Source organism: Eriocheir sinensis, chromosome 66, assembly GCF_024679095.1.
Source record: "Eriocheir sinensis breed Jianghai 21 chromosome 66, ASM2467909v1, whole genome shotgun sequence".
Lineage (NCBI taxonomy): Eukaryota > Metazoa > Arthropoda > Malacostraca > Decapoda > Varunidae > Eriocheir > Eriocheir sinensis.
Window position 1 is genome coordinate 9,311,657 of NC_066574.1, and position 27,100 is coordinate 9,338,756.

Below are 27,100 nucleotides of genomic sequence, written 5' to 3' on the forward strand. Positions count from 1 at the left end.
CCACACCGGCCACGACGACTAGGACGAGGAGGAGGAGGAGGAGGAGGAGGAGAAAGATGACGGGGAGAAGGACGAGAAGAAGGACGAGAAGGAGTTAGCGAGAACATAATAACAGAAAAAAGTTGTTTGTGAGGAGGAGGAGGAGGAGGACGAGGAGGAGGAAGATGACGGGGAGAAGGATGAGGAGAAGGACGAGAAGAGAGTTGGCGAGAACGTAATAACAGAAAAAAGTTGTTTGTGAGGAGGAGGAGGAGGAGGAGGAGGAAGGAGAAAAAAGAGTAAAATAAAAGAAACGTTTAATACAAAAGCATTGCGTCGCATCTTCATAATCATTGGGTATTGCTTTCATTGCTGGACTAAAGCCAAGTGATGTGAGGCCTTACTTGGGAGCGCTGGATACTAGTCAGGTCCTGCCCTACCCCCAAAGGAAGTCAGTGATATAACAAGTGATTGAAAGTGTGAGTTGAATTCTTCATAATACAAACAAGTTAAAAATAAAATGTACAAAGAGGTGCAGAGCTGCTGGCGCCTTTGTTATCGCTGGGAAAGTTTAATTAAGCAAAACAAAGTAGCAATGTGTGACCTATGCACGATCTCGGCTGTTTTATAGGTGCTGGAGGCGAGGGCGGCACATCCCAGCATATTAAGCCACAAAAAAAAAATGTTCTGTCCGTGTAGCTTTTATTGTCCTGTTTGCTGAGCGACAACACCGGGAACTGAAGATGTGCCCTGTGTGCCGCCCGACGCCTGCGATGGAAAGGTGAAAAAGCGAGCAGCGTTAAGCAGGATCAGGAATCGCTTTCTTGCAATCAATTCTGTGAGTGATGGAGGATTTGTCATCTTTCAAGGGGCAGCGGTGTTATGCGGGGCTTGATAGTTGCAGGAAGTCTTTACAGAATAACACCAATACTACTACTACTATTACTACTACTACTACTACTACTACTACTGCTACTACTATATTCCCCCTCATACTACTACTACTACTACTACTACAACTATCTATATATGTGACACTATTTTTACCATTTATATCTTCTGTACCACCACCACCACCACCACCATATCACCACCACCACCACCACCACCATCACACGCCGCCATCGTTCACCCACCACCACCACCACCACCACCACCACTCTCCGTTAGCAGCCTCCAACAGCTTGGTGTTAATTACCATCACCACCGACATCACCATTACCCTTTGAGACCCTCCATAGCACACCCCGCGGCCAGTCTCCCCAACCCCCGCCAATCCATATTTCTGAGGGGGAGGAGGAGGAAGGGGTGAGGGGATGAGGGGGGAGGGGGGCAGTGAACCCCTTGAACACAAAGCTGAGATGCGGCGGCCAGTTTCTGGGGATGAAAAATTCTTCCCCCGCCACGGCGATAAATCAGCGGCGGTTCAGCGATAGGCCTACGTGAGAAATGGCGGAATAATTCACTAAATTACACGTTTGTTAGACATCCATTACTCATGGCGGACCCGTGGCTCAGGCTGCCCACTGCCCGGCGAGGGGGGGAGGGGGGGGAGGGGAGAGGGGTAGGAGTAGGATGGGCGTTAAGGTATAGAGGAAGGGATAAGCGTAAGGGGGCAAAGGGGACGGGAAGGGGGGAGGGGAAGGGGAAGGTGAGAGGGGGAAGTGGAGGAAGGGCGCAAAGGTATAGATCGGGGTACAGGGCCGTGTGGGAGGAAGAGAAGGGAGCGGTGGAGGAAGGTACTGAAAACTGAGGGAGAGGGATAACGCTCTAAGGGGAAGGAAGGGGAAAAGAGGGGGAGAGGAAGAGCATAGTTTGGGGCATAGAGATGAGTGAAAAAGAGAGGGAGGAAAGTAGTAAATGTAATGAGAGCGAAGAGAAAGGAATAAGAGAAGTAAGGGGAAGGAAGGGAAGAAGATATAAGGAAGGGTGGAGGGGAAGGTAAAGGTTAGAGCATAGAGATGAAAGGATGAGAGGGAGTAAGGGAGAGGGAAAGGAAGGGTAGGAAGGCAAGAGGGGAAAGAGAGGAGGTTATAAAATTAGCAGAATATAAATATGGACGTGGTAGGTAGAGAAGAGGAGGAAGAAAGTAGTTTAGAAGTGGGTGGTGGAGGGGGTTAAGGACAACGAAGAAGGGGAAAGGAATTGAGGGGAGAAGCGAAGACTAAGGGGAGAAGGGGAGAGGGGAGTTGAAGTATATATGAATGCGTGGAAGGGAGGGAGTAAGGGAGAGAGGGAAAGGAGGAGGGAATGAAGGGAGACGAAGAGATGGGAGCAGTGAAGTATGGGAGGGGAAAGGGAGGAAGGGGGAGACAGAAGGGGAGAGAGAGAGAGAGAGAGAGAGAGAGAGAGAGAGAGAGAGAGAGAGAGAGAGAGAGAGAGAGAGAGAGAGAGAGAGAGAGAGAGAGAGAGAGAGAGAGAGAGAGAAGTGGGGAGGGGGGAGACCATGTGTGTGGCGTAGGGGCAGGATAGGGAAGACGAGGCGTGACGAAGGGAAAGATTCAGGGAGGGGAAGAGCAGCTGGAAGTAACACACACACACACACACACACACACACACACACACACACACACACACACACACACACACACAGTACCAGATGACAAGAGACGATTGGAATCCTTTAAATACCAAATGAAGTCATGTATCAAAGGTATACTTTCAAACGTTTAAAAATTTACAAAAAGATAATGTGATAAAATAAGTAATATCACAACTATAACTTAATCCTGTTTTAAAAGTACAAATAAATAGAGGTATAGGTCATAACACACACACACACACACACACACACACACACACACACACACACACACACACACACACACACTCGAGTACTTTATGGATTCAGGAATTTCAAGCAAGGAGGAGGAGGAGGAGAAGGAGGAGGAGGAGAAAGACCAGACGATAAGAAAGCCCAATGAAGAACGAAAACGAAACAAGAGATGAAAGTGATCTGACCCCGAAGATACATTTAGCGAAAGAGCAGGGAGAGAAACATTTAATAATTATCACGTTGAATCTCGAGAATACAATAAGAACTAAATTTTTTGTTGTTTTCTCTTTATATTTTTACCTTTAAGCTGCCCCCCTTTCCCGTAAATAAAAAAAAAGCTATGTAAGTGGACGAGAGGGGATGAAACTGAAGAATAACACAAAAGAAACATAAAAGAAAGTAAAGAGATATTGAAGTATAGAGAAAAGTAAAAAAAAAATCAAAATACAGAGTCTGGGGAGAATTAAGTAATGACTATAAAGATGAAAGAATGAAGAGCAAGAAAGAAAATGAAAAGCAAAATTTGGAATGAAAAAAAAATGGAGTTTAATAAATGAGAAAGGATATAAGGAGTATTTAAAGGGTACAGGGTAGGAGAGGAGGTATAGAGGATAAGTAGGAATTATGCGAGAGAGGGAGGGAAGGAAGGTTGAGGAAGGGGAGATGAGAGATATAAGACTGAAGGGAGACGGACTATGAGAGAATGAGGGAAAGGGTAGAAGGTGATAAAAGAAGAGAGGAGGTGAAAGATAGAAGTATGGGAAGTGGAAACGAACGGGAAGGGAAGAAGATAATGGGGGTGGGATAAGTAATAGAAGGGTGGAAGAAAGGGATGAAAGAAGAGGAAGGGAAACGGGAAGAGAAGAGGAAGGAGGAAGATAATCGAGGTGAGATAAAAAAGGGATGAAAGAAGAGGAAAGGAAACGGGAAGGGAAGAGGAAGGAGGAAGATAATGGGGGTGAGATAAGCAGTAGAAGGGTGAGAGAAAGGGGTGAAAGAAGAGGAAGGGAAACGGGAAGGGAAGAGGAAGGAGGAAGATAATCGGGGTGAGATAAGCAAGGAATGAAAGAAGAGGAAGGGAAACGGGAAGGGAAGAGGAAGGAGGAAGATAATGGGGGTGAGATAAGCAGTAGAAGGGTGAGAGAAAGGGGTGAGGGAAGAGGAAGTGAAGGAGAAGGGAAGAGTAGAGGAAGGAAGGAGATAATGGGTTTTGGGGGTAGAGGAAGGGGTAAGGGTGCTAAGTTTGAAAGTAAGAGAGGGGCGGGCCAGGAGGGGAGAAGAACAGGAAGAAGGAAGGATGGGGAGGTGAATGGGAGATCAAGGACGCAAGAGTCTGAGGGAAAAACAATAAAGAGAAAACAGTAAAGTAAACAGTAAAGAAAAAAAAAATGAAAAAGGTAATAGAGATAAAAGAAGTATGACAGTCATGAAGGGAGGAAGGGAAGGATATGAAGGGGGGAAGGAGGAGGAGAAAGGCAAAGGAAGAAGGAAAGGAAGGGAAGGATAAGGAAAGTAAGGGAAGAAGAGGGGTGAAGAAAAGAGGAAAGGGGGTAAGGATGAAGAAGAGAAGAATAGCAAAGAAAGATGGAATAAGCGAGGGAAAAGTAGAAAGATCAGTTAACAAGGAATGCGGTGAGAGAAAGGAGAGGAAAGGAAGAAATGGATGGAGGAAAGGGAGGTAGAGTGGAGTGCAAGGGAAGAAGAGGTAGAGGTTGCTTAAAAAAAATAGATCAAGGAAGCAAAGAGAAAAAAAAGTGGAGACGAAGAAAGAAAGGAAGGAAGGAGGAAGGGAAATTGAGAAAGTTATGAAAGGGGAGGAAGAGGTGGAATGAAGGGTGCAAGAGGGGACAAGAAAGAGGAAAGGGTGAGGAAAATAAGTAGAACGTGGGAGAAATTAAAGAGGAGGAGGAAAAAGAGGAGGAGGAAGAGGAGGAGGAGGAAGGGACAGACTGGTAGAGTAAACAAGAGGCAAGGGAAGGGTCCAATAAAGAGTACATGATAAAGAGGAAAGGGTGAGGAAAATAAGTAGAACGAGGGAGAAATTAAAGAGGAGGAGGAAAAAGAGGAGGAGGAAGAGGAAGAGGAAGGGATAGACTGGTAGAGTACACAAGAGGCAAGGGAAGGGGACAATAAAGAGCAACAATAAAGAGGAAAGGGTGAGGAAAATAAGTAGAACGTGGGAGAAATTAAAGAGGAGGAGGAAAAAGAGGAGGAGGAAGAGGAAGAGGAGGAAGGGACAGACTGGCAGACAAGAGGCTAGGGAAGAGGAAAATAAAGAGTACATAATAAAGAGGAAAGGGTGAGGAAAATAAGTAGAACGAGGGAGAAATTAAAGAGGAGGAGGAGGAGGAGGAGGAGGAGAAGGGGAGGAGAAGAAAGGGGTAGACTCCTAGAGGGTAAGGGCACAAGAGACTGCTGGGGGAGGGGAGGGGGGAGGACATACCTAGGCGAACTCCCCCTGTGATCGCCGGTGATTACCCATAATAGCGTAATTACAGGTGACTCGCTGCCTTGCCCATTGTTGCAGCATCGTCCGGGAGCCCCCACCTTCACCGCCTGCCCGCCCGCCTCTCAAGGGACGCACACAAACCTCGACCAGCTTCCATCACCACCATCATCACCATTACCATCACTAACCCATATATATATCAAATGCCATTCTCTACCTTCCAGCATCATCACTACCACTAACAACCGATAGCAACAACAACAACAGCAACCCAAACTGTCATCATTACCATCTACATCACCTCCACCACCATCATCACCGCCACAGTCGCTAACCTATATACAGCAAATGCCATTCTCTACCTTCCAGCGTCATCACCTCCACTAACAGCCGATAGCAACAACAACAACAACAGCAACCCAAACTGTCATCATTACCATCTACATCACCTCCACCACCATCATCACCGCCACAGTCGCTAACCTATATACAGCAATTGCCATTCTCTACCTTCCAGCGTCATCACCACTACTAACAACCGATAGCAACAACAACAACAACAGCAACCCAAACTGTCATCATTATCATCTACATCACCACCACCATCACCACCATCACTGGAGCCTTTGTAATCCCATGCCTCATCACCATTCCTACCACAGCCGCCACTACCACCACTAACTTTCATCACAACTTTATATTACAACCATTCATTGTCATCACCACAACCAAAACAACCACAAGCACCGAAGTTTGTATTTGAATGTTCTTCCGCTTTGCACTTATGGGTAGAATCGATATAGCGGGCTTTTTTTTGTATCTCTTCTTTTTGCCCTTGAATTGCCTACTTTCTGTATTCTTTTTGTTTTTTTATCACCACAGCAGACATAAACAAGGCTATCACCACCACCAACACCACAACCATCGCCACCACTTTCATCGTCATCACCTTCACCGCTACAAGCTCCATCACATGACTCCCTGATGCAGAAACCTTAACGTATAACACCCTAGAATAAATATATAAGGAAACGAAAGAGAGAAAAAAAGAAAGGGAGATAGACAGGAAGCAGAAAAACTCCCTTCTACATAACCTCAACATACTAAAAAAACAAAACAAAAAATAAATAACAAAAGCGGTTAAGGGCCCCTTCCTACGTATAACACCCTAGAATAAATATAAACGGAAAAGAAAGAGAGAAAAGAGGAAGGGAGAAAGACAGAGAACAGGAAAACTCCCTTCTACATAACCTCAACACACTAAAATAACAAATAAAAAAATATAATAAAAGCAGTCAACGGCCCCCTCCTGCTCCCTGAATTGTGTCCCGTATAAATTATGGACACTGCGAGAGGCTTCCACGTCCGTGTTGCCTCGTCTTGAGTTGAACACACGACTAATTTCCTTTAATTTTGCTACATTAGACCCGGATCTCGCTGCGTCCTGCCACCGCCTCCCGCCCGCCGCTTCCCTTCCTCGCCCCTACCCGCTGACAGTTTGTAATTAATCTGCTCTAAAGGAAATTCTGCTGCCGGGAGGATTCGCTCTGTGTCCCCCTGTTTACAAAGACCCTCGTAAGAATATCCGGCAATTTTAAGGCTAAGGGAATCGCACTGTCTGAACAGGATCACTTTGTCTCTTGATGTCTCGGTTCTCACAGATGTCTGGAAAGCTTTGACAGGGGTGAGGGAGTTAGAGGATTGCGTAAGTGTTTTTTTCTTTCCTACTTTTAGAAATATCTGAGAATTTAAGAGTTATGAGAATTGACACACACACACAAACACCCTCCCTTCCCAACACACAAACAAACACAAACACAAACACCACGGACCTTAATCCTTCCTTCATCTCTCTTCTCTCAATCACAGCAGCTAAGCCTTCCTCCCCTTCACCCCCAACTCCCCATCTCTCTCTCTCTCTCTCTCTCTCTCACGCCTCGTCTTCCCTATCCTGCCCCTACGCCACATACATTCTCCCCCCCCTCTCTCTCTCTCTCTCTCTCTCTCTCTCGCTCGCTCTCAACCACCATCACCGTCTTCATATTTTGTTAATGGAAGTTAAGTGCCTCGAAGTGACCCTCTGCGCTCCCCTCTAATTGTGGCGCTGTCAATGGGGAGCCAACAGCGCCCCACAAATATTTCACCAGCCCCATTGTGCCGCGGCGGGGGTCGTTACGAAAGGTTAACAGTTTTGGAAGTAATCCGCTCAAATAATCCCAAATGACTGTAATAAAGCCTTCAGGTTGAATTGCACCAATCTTAAAGCCGCGTGGAATGGTCGTGATCCTGTCTGTCCGATTCTCGCTTCCTCTCGCTCTCTGCCGCTTTCCATTTCTCTGTTTCTCCTCTCTTTCTCTCTCTCTCTCTTTCGCGTCTTCTATTTCTTTTCTTTTTTTTTTCCTTCTCTCAATCTTAGTTTGTCTGCTTCTCTTTCCATATCTCCCAGTTTCGCTTTATTTATTTCTCTCTCTCTCTCTCTCTCTCTCTCTCTCTCTCTCTCTATCAAACTTCCTCAAAACCGACTTACTGACAAGGTTACCCAGTGCATAAACATCGTGAAAGCCCTAAAAAAAACTCCTATACCTCACCCATAAAGACGACTCATTGGCCACTCTCAGGCTCTCGAGGGTGATCAAGAACTCTGAAGGATACTTTTACACCTGAGCGGACGGGCGGGAGGAGGAGGAGCGGGGAGTCTATATAGTACGATAGGCGAGGCGGAGAAACGGGACACGACGAGGCTTTCGATCCAAGAGCCGTCCATTAGCTGCTATTGTGCGCGCGGCGTCGGGTTCTCTGTTGACATTTCACTCACTCGGCCCAGACTTAACTTAATGCCATGAGAAAGCAGCCAGTGAGTGAGTCCCCTGCCCTCCCCTGCCCTCCTCACTCCATCCGCCACCCCTTCGCGTTCCCCTTCTTACCCTCTCTATCAGGCAGGCCACGGACACGAAGGGAGAAGTTGATGGAGGTTGTAGGAAGTAGGAAGAGGAGTAGGAGGAAATGGAGGAGATAGTGGAGTATGAGGATGTGGAAGGGGTGGTAGGGATAGGTGTTGGTAGGATGGGGGAGAGGGAGCAGAGAGAGGAGGCGATGGAGGAGGAGGGGAGTAGAGAAAGGTGTTCGTAGGTGTGTGTGTGTGTGTGTGTGTGTGTGTGTGTGTGTGTGTGTGTGTGTGTGTGTAGTCGGCGCAACATCTGTGGTCATATACCGGAGAGAGACAGGGGAAGGAGTTATAGGAGAAGGGAACAGACCACAAGAGACGGGACACAACCCCCGATTAATACCTGGTACCCATTCACTGCTGGGTATCGGAAAAGCCGCCAAAATTTTCCTCTCCGCCCGGGAATCGAACCTGGGCTCTCCCGGTTGTGAGCCGAGTGTGGTGAGTGAGGAAGTGGTGGCGAGGCAAGGGAGAGGAGGGAGAGGTAATAGATGAGTGATGACGGGGCTCAATAAAATACTTCCCCGCGGAGAACGTAAACCCCGCGGCGAGGACGATAAAATCACGGCTCCGTGTACACTTGTCCTTAACTAATACACTCCGAGCGATAGCATCGGCCGTAAAACCTTAAATCCTCTGAACCACTCGATAATGACTCAACTACGCGCTCCACAACCACCTGTGTGTGTGTGTGTGTGTGTGTGTGTGTGTGTGTGTGAGAGAGAGAGAGAGAGAGAGAGAGAGAGAGAGAGAGAGAGAGAGAGAGAGAGAGAGAGAGAGAGAGAGAGAGAGAGAGAGAGAGAGAGAGAGAGAGAGAGAGAGAGAGAGAGAGAGAGAGAGAGAGAGAGAGAGAGAGCATAAAACTCGTGATGTATCCCCTCTTCTAGGTCTCACACATGCGCGAGTCTGCCTTGTGGGACCGTCAGTTTCTGTGGCAGCACCCGAGGACCGTTTTCGCTGATGACACCCATTAGAGAGTGGGAGGACGCCCTTTAGGAGGAGGGGGGAGACTATACCTAACCGGCGGGTGGGAGGGAGGGAGTGTGGCTCGTCTGGTGGCCGCGTGATGGCGAGTGCGGGCGTTAGGCTGAGGACGCGCCATCAGTTTGCTCTATGGGAAGACGTCCATAGAGAAGAGAACCTGAGGAAGAGAGTTGCCTTAAGGAGAGAGAGAGAGAGAGAGAGAGAGATGCACTTAGAACAATAGTGTGAGTAAATGAACTCTGTGGTGAAAATAAATGGTACAGTTTTAATTTATACCTAAGAGCAGCTCACTTCATTCAGGTGCAAAACGAAATGAAAGAAAAAAAGTTTGGTCAAATAATTATAATCTACCAGACTCTGGGCCACGACAACCCAGCAACTATCAGCCCCCTTCACATTGTACCGAATTATGAACCGGCGACCGTTTCTAGACCTCTTTCCGACCATGTGCGACCCTTTCACATCAACATTTCACACCCAAGACCTCGTATACTCCGAGTCGCTGGGTTGTCGTGGCCCGGAGTCTGCACAGTGTGAACGGGGCCTAAATAAAGGATATGGTAGATTTTAATTATTTGACGAAACTTTTTTTCTTTCATTTCGTTTTGTACCTGAATGAAGTGAGCTGCTTTTAGGTATATATTAAAAGTGTATTATTTATTTTCACCACAGAGCTCAATTACTCACACTATTGTTCTAAGTGCATCTCTCTCTCTCTCTCTCTCTCTCTCTGCGAGGATAATGTCACAACACCTTTTCATAAACTAACGACGGGCAAAGTTTTCCGTCATGTAACAGAGGAGCGCTAAGATCCTAAGGACAGGCCTAAGAGGACGAGACAAGGAGTCCTATACTCAAACCATTCTGGACACGCAAATACATTTTACAGGGGTTTCATAAGTTTTCTGGGCCTTTCCATGGATCCTTTCATGCCCAAGGTGGTAGTTTGACTAATCTTCTGTACCATGAACGTGCAAAAAAAATCATGAAAACCCGAGTCATCTCATTTTCGGCCTTAAAAAAAATAATTGATAGGAGAGGCGGAAGCGTCCGAGAACACCAACCTAGAAATCGAGACCAACAAATATAAGTTAAGAAGCTGCACCGCCTCGCCACCCAGACCACCGGAAGGAAACTGCGAGGGTAGGATGCAGGGAGGGGCAAGGGAAGGAAGGGAGGAAGGGAAGAGGGAGAGAGGGAGGGAAGGAGAGAGGGACCGATAATAGGATGTGTAATAAAAACGAGGGGCAAGGACGTTGCTGCGGTTAGGAACAAATGAAAGTGTGTGTGTAAAATTTTTGATTGGCAATGAGAGCCTTCCCTCCCTCCGCCCTTCCCTAACCTTTCCAACCGCTGTGTGTGTGTGTGTGTGTGTGTGTGTGTCCTCTTGTTTTTCTATATTCTTTTCTGCCTATTGATCTATTTATCTATCCATTTATCTATATGTATCTTTTTCTTTCTTTCTTTTTCTTTCTTTCTTTCTTTCTTTCTTTCTTTCTGTCTTTCTTTTTTATTTATTTCCTTCTTTCTTTCTTTCAGTCTTTCTTTCTTTCTTTCTTTCTTTACCTGCCTGTGTGTGTGACTATTTGCTTGTTTGTGTCTGTCTGTTTGTCTGTTTCCTTCTTTCTGTCTCCGTCTGTCTGCTTGTCTGTTTTGCTCTATCCCTCTCTCTCAAATGACATTACAATCAGTATCAGAGAAAATGGAAGCCAGAGAACACAGAGCTTTAGCGTGGAGTGTATAGCATGTCACTGTGCAAAAATGTGTACTGTAATATTCCTTTGGGAGCTGAAGGGCCGCACCACCTGCTCGCGAAAGAGGTCGGCCAGGAAAGGAAGCAGAAAATGTTCCCTCATACTTAGAGCTTCTATAAAGAATGGAACACCGTTGTACTGAGCGTTTTCTTATAAAATTTAGAGCGATTATCGAAATTTAACGCCACGGGAAGCATTTTTACGAAGGAGAGAGGGGGGAGAGAGAGAGGAGAGGGGTCGAGAGGGAGAGCGAGGGAGAGGGGAAAAAAGGAGAGAGGGAAAAATTCAAGGCTCAAAATGATAACTTTATCCCGCGTGAATTGAGTAAAATTACCAACGGAAACGGAAGGCGACGCTTGTAAGGCAAAGAAAGCGAAGCGAACACAAAAAATGGACAGGAAGTGAACGAGAAGAAACACTGCGGGAAATAATTAGATTGGGAATAAAAAAAAAGACGACGAGAGAGATGGAACTTTTCTTACGTGTTTTCTTTTGCTCTTTGATTTTCATCGTCGCCTTCAGAACGGGATCATTCTTATCATTAAAGACGGAATACAAACACCAGTAAGTCTGTTATAGCCCGGCACACATGAGACAAATAAATATGGATACAGGGAATAGATTAGAGAGATGGAACTTCTCTTACGTCTTTTCTTTTGCTGTTTGATTTTTTTCGTCGCCTTCAGAACGGGATCATTCTTATCATTAAAGACGGAATACAAACACCAGTAAGTCTGTTAGCCCGACACACATGAGACAGATAAATATGGATACAGGGAATAAATTAGAAGCAAGATAACAAGAAAACAAAACAAATACCGACAAACTGCAAGTAGAAAAAAAATCTGTTGGAGAGGAAATAGCGACATTTAATTATATTTTGACTAATTCGTATAAAAGGAATCAAAAGCAGACTGAGAGTTAATGATATAAAAAGTACAGGAGCCAAGTAGGATTAGAAAGAAGCTTGTTATGTTGTTGAGTAAGGGAGGATATACAAGGGTAAGTTTAACTATATGTAAATATAGATTGAGGCAAGATATATAAGATTACGAAGAAGCAGAGGAGCCCGGCAGGAGCGGAGAGAAGATTGCCACTTTGAGTAAGGAAGAAAACATTAGCTTCAAAGTAAAAAAAAACAACCTTAAATTTGGATACAGCATATGAGTAAGTTATGAAAGACGGCAGAGGAGTAAGGAAGTTAATGTGGAGTATAAAGAAGATTGTTAAGTTTAGGGAGAATATATTAGTTTCAAAATAATAATAACTGAATTCAAATATAGATCGCGGCTAAGTTATATATAAAACTACAAACACGCAGAGAACCCAATCAAAAGTAGAAAGAAAATTTGCTAAGTCACGGGAGTGTATATTAGTTTCAAGGTAAAAATAACTAACACAAATACAGATTAAGAGTAAGTTTTATAAGATTACAGACACGAACAGAAGAGTTAATGAGAAACAGGAAAAAGATTGCAAAGTCCAGGAAGAGTATGTCAGTAAGGGAGTTGAGGACACAATCATTATTAGAATCTTTTTTAGGAGCAGCGAGTAGCGGGCTTTATTTTATTATTGTTTTTTTTTTGTGCCCTTGAGCTGTCTCCTTTGCTGTAAAAAAAAGAAGAAAAAAACTTAATTCATATACAGATCAAAGTTAAGTTATACAAGATTGAAGACACGCAGAGGAATCAGTTTGGAGTAAATATAAAAGATTGTTAAAGGTGAGTAAGGGAGAACATAAAAGTTTAAAAGTAGAAATACACAAATAACTTACACAGCACCTCCTGAACCTTTTACTGAGGACAAGTTTCTCCAGCCCGTGCGCTTGTCTCCCCTTCACGAGAAACACGATCCTCCCCACTCCGCCCACACCCGCCCACTCCCGCCCAAACACTCCTTATCCCCCCTAACACTTCCACCACCTTCCAACCACTCCCTCCTTTCCTCGTTCCCACTCCTCCCTCCCACACTCCAGACCCCTGGCACCCACTCCCTCCACTCCTCCCTTTCCCGTCTAAGCATTCCCACCCCTCCTCCAGCTAACTCCTTTTTCTTCACGTTTCAGCCTATGACACCGGTAGGCTTTCTTGGTGGGGCCTGATGGTCTGCACAAGTCCATCATGGCGAGGGGAAGTGTTTTACAGCGGCGCCATCTTGCTTGGGTTATGCTGCCCCCCCGGAGCTCATCTTTGATTTCTTTTACAGAGAGAATCTAGAGTCCGGGTTGATAGGTGGTCTCCAGGACTGCATGTGGATAATCTAGAGTCCGGGTTGATAGGTGGTCTCCAGGACTGCATGTGGATAATCTAGAGTCCGGGTTGATAGGTGGTCTTCAGGACAGAATGTGGGTAGTCTCAGGCCACTCGGAGGTGACTGAAAAAATCCCAGTTTGACGCGGAACCGGCACGCTAACCACTCCACTGCCTCCTCACCCTCCACTATATACCCGTCTAACCCTTCCTACTCCCGTCCACTCCCGCCGACTCACTCCCCCTCTCGCTGACACAAAAGTTACTCGTTTGTGTGTCTCTCCCTCACACGAAACATTCAGTCCCACTACCGCCCACTCCATCCCACTCCCTCCCCCTCCACGCCCACTCCTCTTGTTCCCTGCACCCTCCTTTTCCCTTCCTCTCCCTCTCACACCATGCCTTTTCCTTCCATTCTTCGCCCCTCCACGCCCATCCCCTCCTCCTCCCTCCCACTCCCGCCCACAACCTCCCTTTCCCTCCCACTTCACGCCCACTCCCCTTGTTCTCTCCACCCTCCCTTTCCCTCCCTCTCCCTCCCACTCCATGCCCCTCCACGCCCACTCCGTCCCATCACACGCCCATGTCCCGCCTCTCTCCTCCTCCTCCTCTTCCTCCTCCTCCTTCGCCTCACTCTCTCTCTCCCACGTTTAATATTATCTCTCACACCTGATTCTCCTCCTCCTCCTCCTCCTCCTCCCAATCTTTTATTTTCTTGAAGATTAAAATAAGAGAAAAGGGAAAAAAAGAGACTAGGAGATACGAAGAAAAGAAGGAGGAGGAGGAGGAGGAGGTATATAGGCTTAAGATATAGGGTGTCGTGTTTACTCTTGATGGCGTCGTTGTGTGTGTGTGTGTGTGTGTGCGTGTGTGTGTTGACGTGGTATGAGTTATATAAACGGAAAAACACTACGACACACACACACACACACACACATACATACATACACAGACAGGCAGACGGACAGACATACATACGTACAGACAGACAGACAGGCAGACAGACAGTAATGGTTAGTGGTTAGTTGTCGGTAAGTCAGGGAAACCTTTACCTAACCACACACTTACTACCCACCGGGGGAGAGGGAGGGAGGTGACGGGGAGGGAGAGGGAAGGAAGGGAGGTGAGAAAGAGCACTGACAGACGGAGGGAGCGAGGAAGAGAGGAGGAGACGTGACATGACAGCGAATTGTAAATGGAAGAAAATGAGTACTAAACGATACTCAACCGGGTGGGAAAAAAGTGAAATCAGGACCATAATGTGAAATGAAAATTCACCTGAGTTACCAAGGGGCAGGGTCTGACAATTCACAAAACTTAAAACATCCTACCGGTGGAATGTGCTTGACTATGATAAAAAAAAAACCAGAAACAAAGAGTAGAGAGGCACATAGACTTGGCTGATTAAATATAGGTTAGAGAGAGGAACACAAAAACAATATGATGCCAAAAAAGATCTAGGTGAGTAAACGAAATTTTTTGCCTACTGAAAATCTACTTAAAGAAGGCAACAAGAATACAGAGACACAGAGACACAGAAAAGACACAGAGATACGAAGAGTAGAAGCATAGAGGGCACAGATAGACACAGATACAGAAGCATAGAGAGAGCATAGACAGACACAAGCATAGAGAGAGCATAGAGAGCATACAGAGAGCATAGAGCAGAGAGCATAGAGACCATAGAGCATAGAGAGCATAGGGCATAGAGCATAGAGAACATAGAGCATAGAGAACATAGAGCATAGAGAGCATAGAGAGAGCATAGACAGACACAGACAGAGAAGAACCAGAGACTAAAGAAACAGATAACAATACACAGAAGAAACACACAGACAAGAGATAACCAGTGAAGAAAGAAAGAGAAGCAGGATAGATTAAAAAAGAAATATTGAATGTGAGAGATAGTTCAGTCAAGCAGGTATAGGTAAGAGAAACCCACGTGTGATTGTCAGTGTAGCGTCTATGTGGCTGACTGACCGATGCTGAGGGAGGGAGGACTCGGGGGTGACGGTGACGGTGGTGGTGGTGAAGGAGAGGAAATAAATGAACTGTAAAGGGCACCACTGTTAATTAGCCCGGCCACCACGACCCCACAAAGGACAAGGCCAGGACAACGAAGGCGGACAATGAGAGTAATTAAAAGGAGACCCAGAGAGAGAGAGAGAGAGAGAGAGAGAGAGAGAGAGAGAGAGAGAGAGAGAGAGAGAGAGAGAGAGAGAGAGAGAAAAACGAATTTGTAAGATAACCGAATAGGAGGACACTTGCTGGTTCTGTGTGTGTGTGTGTGTGTGTGTGTGTGTGTGTGTGTGACCATAGGTGTCTGTTTTATTGCATACGAGTTATGTCTATTTGTCTCTCAATCTATCTGCCTGTCTGTCTGTCTGTCTATAGCCTGCCTGTGTCTATCTAGCTGTCTGTGTATGTTTCCATGTGTACCTGTCTACCTGTCTTTTTTTATGAATATGTGGTCGTCTGTGTGGTGGTCTTTACATCTGTTAATCGACCTACTTTAGAAAGGCGAGGAGTGTCCAGGAAGGGATCAGAGGGTAAGCTGGCCATATGCATTTGCTCCGGCCGACTTGCAGTGTTGATTAGAGGAAGTGAAGGGTGGGGAAGGAGGGCGGCGTGGGGGGGGAAGGAGGGCGGCGTGGAGGGTGAATTACTGGCGACATGCAGAGGGGAGAGATGTAGAGGGAGGGAGGGAAGGGTGCGGTTGTGGGGAGTTGTAGGGGTGTGAAAGAAACATATGGTTATACATAAATAAGGAAAAAGGTCCATTGATGCATATGCAGTAGATAATCAATAAGCTGTCTTTTGTGTTTTAGTTTACAGCGGAAAAAAAGCAAATGTATATAAAAGCGTCGTGGCATTTGAACATAAGAATTAACATAAGGGAGGAAAAAGAACACGAAGGAGATGAAGAGAATAGAAAAGAAAGAACGTAAGGACATAATTCATAGAAGTAAGATAAGTAAGGTAAGAACGCAAGATCCTCTCTTTTGGCCACTTCTTACTTTTCTCTGTTATGGGAGCGGTGAGTAACGGGCTTTTTTCTATACTCTTTTTGTTGCCCTTGAGCCGTCTCCTTTGTCGTAAAAAAATAAAGAAATACATTGATTTGCTTCTGATTTTTTTTTTTTACAACAAAGGAGACAGCTCAAGGGCACAAAAAAAGGAAACAATAATAAAAAAAGCCCGCTACTCGCTGCTCCTAATAGTGTAAGATAGAGGAGATGAAGAGCAAAGAGAGGAGAGAGATTAAAAGGTAGAGTAGCGCGATAACAATATATAAAAGAGAAGATTAATAGCCAAGACATGGAGAGATAAAGATCAAAGAGAAGTTAGGGAATGGAGTAAGGTGAGAACATAAGAACATCATATATCTACAAGAGGACACTCAATCGCTCTTCAAAGGCAGTTACCGTACACCTAATACCGCCTATCATCACATTTTCTTGACGGTATCTATCATATTGACACTCAGAACATAATTTAATTCCACGACATACAAACTCTCTATTTGTGAACCAATTCTTGTCGATGCCTTTAACTTACTCTAAATTTATGTAGCCAAGTGGTAGGAGTTGTAGAGATGGAGGGAGGGAGGAAAGCGAGGGAGAGGTGTGGGAGGAGAGAGGGAGGTGAAGGAGAGGTGGAGGGAGAAAGGGGAGTGAGGCAGAAGGGTGGAGGGAGAGAAGTTCGAGGAAGAGGTGGAGGGGAAAGGGAGGTGAGGGAGAGGTGGAGGGAGAGAGGGAGGTGAGGGAGAGGAGGGAGGAGTGAGGGAGTTGAGGTAGAGGTAGAGGGAGGGAGGTGAGGGAGAGGAGGGAGGAGTGAGGGAGTTGAGGCAGAGGTGGAGGGGAGGTGAGGGAGAGGAGGGAGGAGTGAGGGAGTTGAGGCAGAGGTGGAGGGAGGGAGGTGTGGGAGAGGAGGGAGGAGTGAGGGAGTTGAGGTAGACGTGGAGGGGGAGGTTTGCAGGAGAGGACAACAACCTTGCAACACAACACTGCCTTGGCCACTCGATTCCCACGCATCCTCATGGGGCTACTCTCTCCGCTAACAGCCACTAATTAGTCCACACACACACACACACACACACACACACACACACACATTTACATACATATAACGCCGTGTTTCCTATTAAAAAAAAACTGTTGTGTTCACCATACTCAATGTTTCTATTCTTGCTATGCCTGTGCAGTACTATTAGTAAGATCAAATAATTATGTATGATGTGGCCATTAACCCGGAAATAAAATGGGTCATATATCGATAGAGCGTAGGGGACAGGTCTCCATCATCCCTACCACTGATATTGTTGGAACTGGTATCAAGGGAATAGCTTAGTTAGTGCTTGCAATACGGCGTCATCAACTACTTTGTCTCTCGCTTTCATGTCACATTCTTTTCTTCTTCGATACCTTTTGCCTTTCCTGCATCCCCATAGCGAAGACAAACTCACCCTGCTCTAAACGGAACGGAGGCGAGGCCGTCACTCAATTACTACTTTGGCTCACACACTATTCCCGCCACCTTCCTCTCCTCCTCCGCCCCTGCTCCCCCTGCCTCCCCCCTCACCTTCCGCCGCCACACAGGTCCTTGGGGAGGCCAGTGCTCCGATACCCTCGTTAATAAGGTCCCCGGCGCACGCGACTGGAAATTAATTAACTTAATCATTAACCTCCGCAAGTTAACGATCAAATTAATTCGTCCGGCCGGTTTTAGAAAACAATTGAATATGTACTGACGTAACTGAACTTTGGCGAAATTAACTGACGATCCTTCACAGATAACCATAAAAATGGATGACAGATATAAACTCTTTTAAAACGGCACGTGTCATGAGAGAGGGACCATGGAGGCGACTGTTCCCTGCCCTTTGCATGGATGGGCCAGCGCGGGGAGGACGAGGCTGCGTGTTTGCTGCCTGCTACAACCTGCTCTGTTTTTCTCGTCTCCGCGGCGTCCGTGAACCCAAAGAGACACACAATGACATTCATGTTAATCAATTCCACAGACACTTTGAGAATTGTACAACGGAAGGCGGCCATTATTATCGGTTAATTAATTTACTGTAAAGGAGCCAGCTCAAAAGCAAAAATAAATAAATAAATAGAAATAAAAATAAATAAATAAATAAAATAAAAATGCCTTCTGGCGCTGCTCCTGCGAACAGAGTACAGATAGAGCAGGCATGTTCAGGTATTCAGCTGTTAGTACATATGGAAAGCTTTTTTTTTTTTTTTTTTCCTGGTGTTGCAATTATGATATTATTTCAGCAGACACGCAGAAAGTCATCTAAGGAAAGGTAACTTGCATTAGTCATGTTTTCGTGCATATTTACAGATAAGTTTGGAAAGCTTCCTTTCTAGCAGTGGCGAAAAAAAATATAATTTCAAACTTTCAAGCCACGTGGAGATTTTCAAGCACATTTTCGTAATCTATTAAAAAAGTAAGGTTCTAATTATTTTTTTCTCGATATGTTCTGGTGTTTCTGTAATGATGTTTAAAAAGGGAATCATTATCATCATCATCATCGTCATCATTATCATCATTCCAACTTTCAGTCATCCGCCACTGGAACAATTTTCCCTCAGAAGTAGTAAATGGGAATACCATCAACTCCTTCAAATATAGAATCGACCGTCATTTCGTTGCGTCGGGAGTAAATTGAATATCGAGGTGCTTTCATCTGCTCCTCAAGCCCCAAGTGGCTGTCGAGCAGATTAACTCACCAAAGCGGGCGACGTCGTAATAAGCCAATAGTCTTTCTGTTGCCTGCATTTCCATATTTCCATGTTTACTTTCTACCTCTTTATCTGTCTATTTATCCACAAGCATTACAACCTTTACTCACACCGTATTCCTTCCTCCACTCCCTACATTCATAAAAATCGGTTTCTCCTCACCTCGCATTCCCTCCTGAACCCTCTCCCTACCCTCCCTCATCCCTTCCCTCCTCCCTCCCTCTACAGTGTTCAGCGTGTCTTCTTGCCCTCCGTAATACCTTCCTTTTCTCTCTCATTCTTTATCTGGTCCTCCTTTTCTTCCTCCTTCTCATCTCCCGTCCCCCCCTACCCTCCGATTCTCCTTGTGTGTCTCCAACTTCTCGCCTTTTTCCTCCTCTCTCCTCCTTTCTCTCTCGTGTCCTCCTCCACCTCCTCCTCCTTCTACTTGTGTCCTCCAGTTACTTGCCACTTTTTTCCTCTTCTCTCTCGTGTCGTCCCCCTCCTCCTCCTCCTCCTCCTCCTCCTCGCGGCCGGTCTAGGAGGGGTCGTGCTGTGATAATTGTCGTTCGTAATGACACTCCGGAATTGTGTTACCGACTGCAACCTTAATGAGGAGCGGCCTTTAATTGGACGGCTGGAAACTGGAACTCCGGAGCCGCCTGATTGGATGGCAGGCTACACGGCGTCGCTTTTTGTTTCCCTCGTCTCCTCCTCGGTTTTCCTGCATTAGTTATCTTTTATATGTGTTTCATGAGTGGCCCGGGCGATATCACACTCTCTAGACGTTTTCTCTCCTTTCTTCGTGTCCTCCTCGGTTTTTCTTTGTGCCTGTTTGATGCTCCGTCCCCGGTATAACTGTTTGTACGTGTCACTATTTTCTTCTCCCATCTCATTAGTTATCTTTGTGTGTGTCTTACGAGTGGTCCAGGTGATGTCACGGTTCATACACCCCAGTTATTTTTTCTTTTCCCGTTTCCTTAGTTTTCCTTTGAGCGTGTTATATGCAGCTCCGGAAGATATCACTCTCTGTAAACGTCATTTCTTCTCCTCCCATCTCATTAGTTATCTCGGTCTTATAGTGCCCCGCCGATATCAAACTCTGTACACGGCGGTTTTTTTTTTCTTTTCTCGTCTCAGTTTTACCCTGTGTGTGTTCTTTGATCACCCGGCCGATATCAGAATCCTTACACGTCGGCTTCTTTGTTTTGTTTTTCCCGTTTCCTCTTGAGTTTTCCTGCATCAGTTATCTTTATGCGTGTTTTATGGTCCACCGGCCGATATCACAGGCCGGTTCTGGCGTGTGTTCTGTTTTAACGATGCGTATAGAGAGGTTAGTGTCTGTATCGATCGCTCGGCTCCTCTCGTTTCGTCTATCAATGTGCCTTGTCATTTCCTGCATCGATACACTCTGGAGCAGCTGGTGTGTGTGTGTGTGTCTGTGTGGAAATGCAAAATTCTAGAGAAAATGCATGATTAGGAAATGATTTGAAGCGGAAAATTTAGATACTTTTTTTTTCTTCCGTGTTTTAGCGACGCGTGGAGAGGAGGTGTGTGTGTGTGTGTGTGTGTGTGTGTGTGTCTTACTTCCTCTCTAAACCACTGCATCAGCTGTTGTGAAGAAGCGTTAAAATTTACACGGAAATATACAGAAATGAGGAAATATATAGAAGAGCGATATTGACACAGATAGATAGAAGTAAAAATGAAACCTTAATAAACAATACAAATAACTGACATAGATAATAGTAGGTACTTAGATACGGATAATTACCGATAAAATATGGCAAATTTTATGTATATATTTTATTTGCTGGAGAAGAATTTGAGCTGGGACGCGAAGTTGAATGCACGATGCAAAAATGAAAGAAGGATTGGAATCGTTTTTTTTTTTTTTTATTTACAGTAGAGGAGTCAGTCCAAGGGCATAAAAAAAAAGGTAACGTAAAAAAAAAAAGCCCGATACTCACTGCTCCTAAAAAGATAAAAAGAGTTAGAGGAGTGGCCGAAAGATTGGGTAAGGTTGGGTACGTTAAATGTATTTGGATGTAGGCTTAGAATATTTTACAGTAAGTTTGTTTAAATATTCTTGAGTTACGCGTAGAAAAAATAACAACTGAATACGTGATAGAAAATAAGAAGTAAAAAGAGTAAGAGAAGGAATAAAGTAATAAAAAAACAATAAAAATGACAAAAGTAAAAAAAATAAAGAGGGAGATCGTTGGATAGAATAGTCGTTTTAAGAAAAAAATCAATTAAAGAAAGAAAAAAAAATAAAAGGAAGATTTGAAGTTAGATGAGTTCGATGTGGTATGTTTCTCCGTAAAAAAAAAAAAAATGTAAAATCTGTTAAAATATCCCTCAGTTACGAAAATAAAAAAATGTAGAAAAAAAAGAAAGACCGAAAGTAAAACGAGAAAGCATTTGATGTAGATTTACAGGTAAGAAAAAAATCAATTAAGGAAAGTCTGTTCAAACACGGCGAGTTCTGAAGGGAAAGAAGAAGCAGGAAGTCAAATACAAAAACACAATTAACATGGAAATGGAGAGAGAAAAAAAAAAGTTGTAGGGAGAAGCAAACGAAATGTCCTGACCAACTACAGCGGTAAATCCTCCTCCTCCTCCTCCTCCTCCTCCTCCTCCTCCTCTTCCTCCTCCTCCTCCTCTACACTCTCATTAATGCTTCAAGGATAAACGTTCGCCTCAAGGACAACTAGAGAGAGAAAAGAAAGAGAGAGAGAGAGAGAGAGAGAGAGAGAGAGAGAGAGAGAGAGAGAGAGAGAGAGAGAGAGAGAGAGAGAGAGAGAGAGAGAGAGAGAGAGAGAGAGAGAGAGAGAGAGAGAGAGAGAGAGAGAGAGAGAGAGAGAGAGAGAGAGCAGGGGAGGGAGGGAGGGACAGGGTCTACAAACAATTAAGGAAAGTAATTAAACTTGATGAATATTTATAACTCGGAGAAAATTGTCGTTTGAGTTGATAAAACAAGTTCATTCATCAGGAACTCAGGTGGAGAGGGTGACGGGGGAGGCGAGGAAGACTGGAGGAGGAGAAGGAGGCGGCGGAGGAGGAGGAGGAGGAGGAAGAGAAGGAGGAGGAGGACGAGGAGGAGGAGGAGGAGGAGGAAGAGGAGGAGGACTGTTTAATGAATGCTATAATAGGTGACAAGTTAGAGAGGTAAGGAGGAGGGAAAATAAGACAGGAAGAGCAGAAGCAGAAGCAGAAGTAAGAAGAAGAGGAGGAGGAGGAGGAGGAGGAGGAGGAGTTAGAGGAGGTAGAAAAAAGCTTGCAGGGAGGAAAAAATACCGTAAAACTTCATCGCTATCACCTCCTCCTCCTCCTTGTATATTACTACTACTACTACTACTGATACTACTACTACTACTGATACTACTACTACTACTATAATTATACCACCACTACCACCACCACCACTATTACTACCACTACTTCAACAACCTCTACAGCAACCACAACGACTACAACAACAACCATTAACACAAGCAACACAAGAAACGAAACACCATAAGTTACGACACATCGCAACAACAGAAACAAGTCCGTGTATTGTCTGAGGCAGTTTCCTCTTTCTCTCTCCCTCTCTCTCGGGGTCGTGTCGGCGCCGCGGACAACAACACAGCCCAGCATGACGCGGCTGCTCACGGCGAGGGACGGACGGCGGTGTGCGGGTGTGAAGGGGGCACCAGAGGAGGCTATTGTCTGTCTCCCTGCCGGTAACGAGTGATCACCTGACCGAGAATGAGGAGGAGGAACGGAGGAGGAGTGGGAAGGCGAAGAAACAAGAGGGATGTAGAGAATAAGGAAGAAATGAGAGAGGATACATTATAGGAAGGACACGGGATGAAGGCGAAGAAGGTGGAGGAACTCTAGGACATGGAAGAAGAAGAAAATTGAAAGAATAATGAAGACAGAACTGGGAAGGAGAAACACGGCGAAATGTTGAATCCCAGCGAAACAAAATGATGCATAAGAGAGAGGAATAGGAAAAGAGAGAGTGAAGGAGGGAGAGAGAGGGGAAGGAGAGAAAATTCTATACCTTCTACCTCCTATCCATCTCTCTCCCTTCCTTTATTTCTCGCTGCCTCCATTACTGTAAAAACAAAAAGTGAGAGGGAAATCGCGAAGAGGCCATTGTCCGTCTGTCCGCGGGTAACGAGTCAACCCCTGGACGGCTGGTGACCACAGGGGCACAGACGACCTGCCTCCACTTCACAAAACACCCGACGGGCCGCCTAGCCTCGGGGGGCCGCTGCAGGTACCCGGAGACTCTGCCAGGAGGACGTGGGCGGAGGAGGCAAAGTGGCGCACGAGGCCCAGCTCTGAGTCTATATATACCGAATCAAGGCATACGCAGGTTTGTGGGAGGAGACACGGCAGAGGCGTGGTTTATGCGTGACGTTGCTTGGAGCCAAACTAGAGAATGTAGAAACAGGGATTTAGAGAAAACGAAGAAAGGTGGACTAATTCAAATCAATCACTTCAACATGCCCTCCCTCACACCCCACACCGCCGTTTGTAGGCATTGGAATTACAGTCACGCAATAACACAATAAAAAGGCATATTTTTTTCATCAGTGGCTTGCCTGAACGCGCTGTGAAAGAAAGCAAGCATGCACATCCAAAGTGCACACACGGCCGCAACTTTAGTCACCCCTGAACTGGCGGGTATTTTTTTCTTACTTTCAAATGACGTTATCTCGCTGCTCCGCCCCCAAACCGCTCCCTGCGCGTACCGGTCGGAGTTTTGAAGCAGAGTGACTTGACTTGGTATATATAGACTTAGGCCCAGCTTGGCAACTCATCGGCGGCCCTGAACTTTTGCGAACTGGATTTGTTATTCTGAGAAGCGGTGCAATGCTCTTCGTCTTCCGTTGCATATTTTACGAAACGTCGAATCCGTATGTTTTTTCTCTCTCTTTTGATACCACTGTGCAGAATCCAAGCGTCTTTTCACGTTGTTTTACTCCTGTTTTGTATTTTTCTTTCTGAACTCTTCTTCCTCTGTATATTTTAGCATCGGATCCGTCGTATACGTTTCTAGTTTTTGTTTTGTTTTATATACGTATGTGTACAGGATCCAAACATCTTTTCATACGGCTCTGGGAATTGGATTATAAACAGCTCACTTCTCCTCTCCTGTATTATTTCTGCACCCTGTTCTTCAGTAGCATATTTTAGCCTCGAATCCGTATATGTTTCTAGTTTTGAAATATTGTACTGAATCCAAGAATCTTTTCTGTGGTTGGGTGGAGGTAGGTCGTTTGTGCCCGTGTGGTCACTTGCCGTCCAGGGGTTGACAGACAGACAGACAATGGCCTCTTCGCGATTTCCCTCTCACTTTTTTTTGTTTTTACAGTAATGGAGGCAGTGAGAAGTAAAGGGAGGAAGGGCGAGGGACAGAAGGGAGACGAAGGTAGATTCTTTTTCCTGCCTCTCCCTCGCTTTCTCACTCCCTCACTCTCTTTTCGTATTCTGAGTAGCGGGCTTTATTTTTACATTTGTTACCCTTGAACTGACTCCTCTGCTGTAATAAAAAAAAAATCTCCTCTCTTTTATGCATCGTTTTGTCACGCTAGAATTAAAGATTTCGCCGTTTTCACAGTTCTCTAATGTTGCATATTTTTCAACACGCTCTTATTCCTCTGCATAATTTAGCATCGCATCCTTATAAATTTCTTGTTTTTTTTATATATTTGTTCAGAGTCCAGTATTTTCATATTACTCCGGGGTTGGGGCGACAAACAGCTCTCTTCTTTTATGCTTTATTGATTTTGCACTTTTCTTCTTTTGCATATTTTAGCATCGAATCCACTTCCATATCTAGTTTTTGTTTATAAGTTTGTAGAGATTCCAATAATCTTTTCATAGTTCTGTGGCTGGGATCGCAAACAGCGCCCTTTCGCCATGTTGCACTCTCTCCGCAACAAAAGAATCACTCGATCAGACAATCTATCTTGCATTCTCACCCCCAAACAAGCCGCGTGTCCTCGCTCATTCATGTTTCAGGGCAACATTTTGGCGTCGAGGGTTCACGAATGTCAGGTTGGGCGACGCTCCTCTTCGATGCGGTGTTCTTTGCGGGGAGGGGCCGATAGGTAATTTTTTTTTTTTTGCGTATTTTGTATTATTTCATTTTATTTATTTATCTATTTACTTATTGATTTCTTTTTCTTTCTTTTCCTTTCTTTCTTTCTTTTCTTCTTTCTTTCCTTCCTTCTTTCTTTCTTTTGTATGTATGTGAACGAGATTAATCTATGCGTATCGTCGAACTTACTCTCTCTCTCTCTCTCTCTCTCTCTCTCTCTCTCTCTCTCTCTCTCTCTCTCTCTCTCTCTCTCTCTCTCTCTCTCTCTCTCTCCAGTTCTGATCGGCTATCCACTCTCCTCCACTCCTCCCTCCCTCCTTACTCAACCACTCTCCTCCACTCCTTCCTCATCCACTTCCATCGCTTAATTCCCCCACTTTGACTCATTCACTCCCTCGTCCCACCCTCTACTCCTGCCTCCACCCTTACTTATCCACTCCCTCGTCCCACCCTTCAATCCTTCCTCCTCCACTCTCCTTCACCCTTACTCCTTCACACTCCTTCCACCCCCTCCATCGTCCACTTTCCCACCCACGCCGCCCAGCAATCATCACCTCGGCATCAACATCATCGCCATTACCCTTAAAAGCCGCGCCAGGCCGAGCGAGAACCATAAACAAGAAACTATTTAACGGGGAAGCCGAGGAAGGACGCCGCCGCCGGGTCCACGATTTGTTACGGCGGGGCTGTGTACAAAAGGAAATGTAAAAAAAGAAAAGGTAAAAAAAGTAAAGTAAAAAGAAAAAGGAACGTCAGGCCGAGACAAGACGACCCGGGGAGACAAAGGGCCGCTGGCAGGACCCATTCCAAAAATTTACTGTCGCCTTAAATTGTTCGCAAGGGAGCTTTATGGACTCCAAGACCATAAGGCGCCGTGACGCTCCTCGGATCCCCAGCGGAGCATCAGGGAGACGAAGAAGAAGGGGAAGGGAGAGCGGGTAGGTGTGAGAAGGGAGGAGGAGGGGGGAGACGTAGGGAAGGGGGAAAAGAGGAGAGAGGGAAAGGTGAAGGAACGTTGGTGTTGAGAGATGGGAGGAAGGAAATGAGAAAGGAAAAGGGAGAAAGGAAGAGAGAGAGAAGAGGAAAGAGAGGGAGGAAGGGGAGAGGGAAAGGTGGATGAACGTGCATGTTGAGGGAAAAATAGAGGGGTGTAGAAGGAAGAGATGAAGAAGGGGAGAGATGGGAGAGTTTTGGGGTTGAGAAATGAGGGGAAGGGGATGACAGGGGAAAGGGAGAGACACATAGGAAAGAGAGGGAAAAAGGGAGAGGTGAAGGTAGGGAGCATAGGCGTTGAAGTGGGAGAGGGGAAGAGGAAACGGAGGCAAAAGGGAGAAGGGAACAGAAGAAAGTGAAGAGGAAGACGGTGTAGAGGAAGGAGGAAAGGGAGAGATGGATGTTAAGGGTTAATGTATGGATGAGAGGAAGGGGAAAGGGAGGAAAAGGGGAAGGGTAAGAGGGTAGAAGAAGGAAGAGGGAGAGAGGAAGGGAAATGAGAGGAAGAAGAGGAAGGGGAAGAAGGTTAAAGAAAGGTAAGAGAGGGAGGAAGAGGGAAGAGGGAGAGAGGGGATGACAAGGAGAGAGAGAGAGAGAGAGAGAGAGAGAGAGAGAGAGAGAGAGAGAGAGAGAGAGAGAGAGAGAGAGAGAGAGAGAGAGAGAGAGAGAGAGAGAGAGAGAGCGGATGCTGGAGTTTAATGGGGGAGATGAGAGGAAGCAGCATCAGGGGAGAATTGAAGAGGAGGTAAAACAGGCCTCAGTTCCATTTATGGGAGTTCTGAAGTTCTTGGGATCCAATGTTTTATCTCCTTCACCGAGATTAACCTAAGGGTCATCAAAAGTCTATTCTCATTGGTAGCGAACAGTTGAGGCTTTATTTGCTTTATATAGATACATATTTACTCTTCTATTGAGGTATTTTGTGGGAGAGCTACATGTTAATTGAGGAAGATATATGCGGACTACTGAAACGAAAGTATAAGAAGGTAAGGAAAGGAAAGGAAATGAAGGGAAGGGAAGGGAAGGGTTGGGAAGGGAAGGGAAGGGTTGGGAAAGGAAGGGAAAGGGAAAGAAAAGGAAGGGAAAGAAAGGGGAGGGAAAGAAAGGGATGGGAAGGGAAGGGTTGAGAAGGGAAGAAAAGGA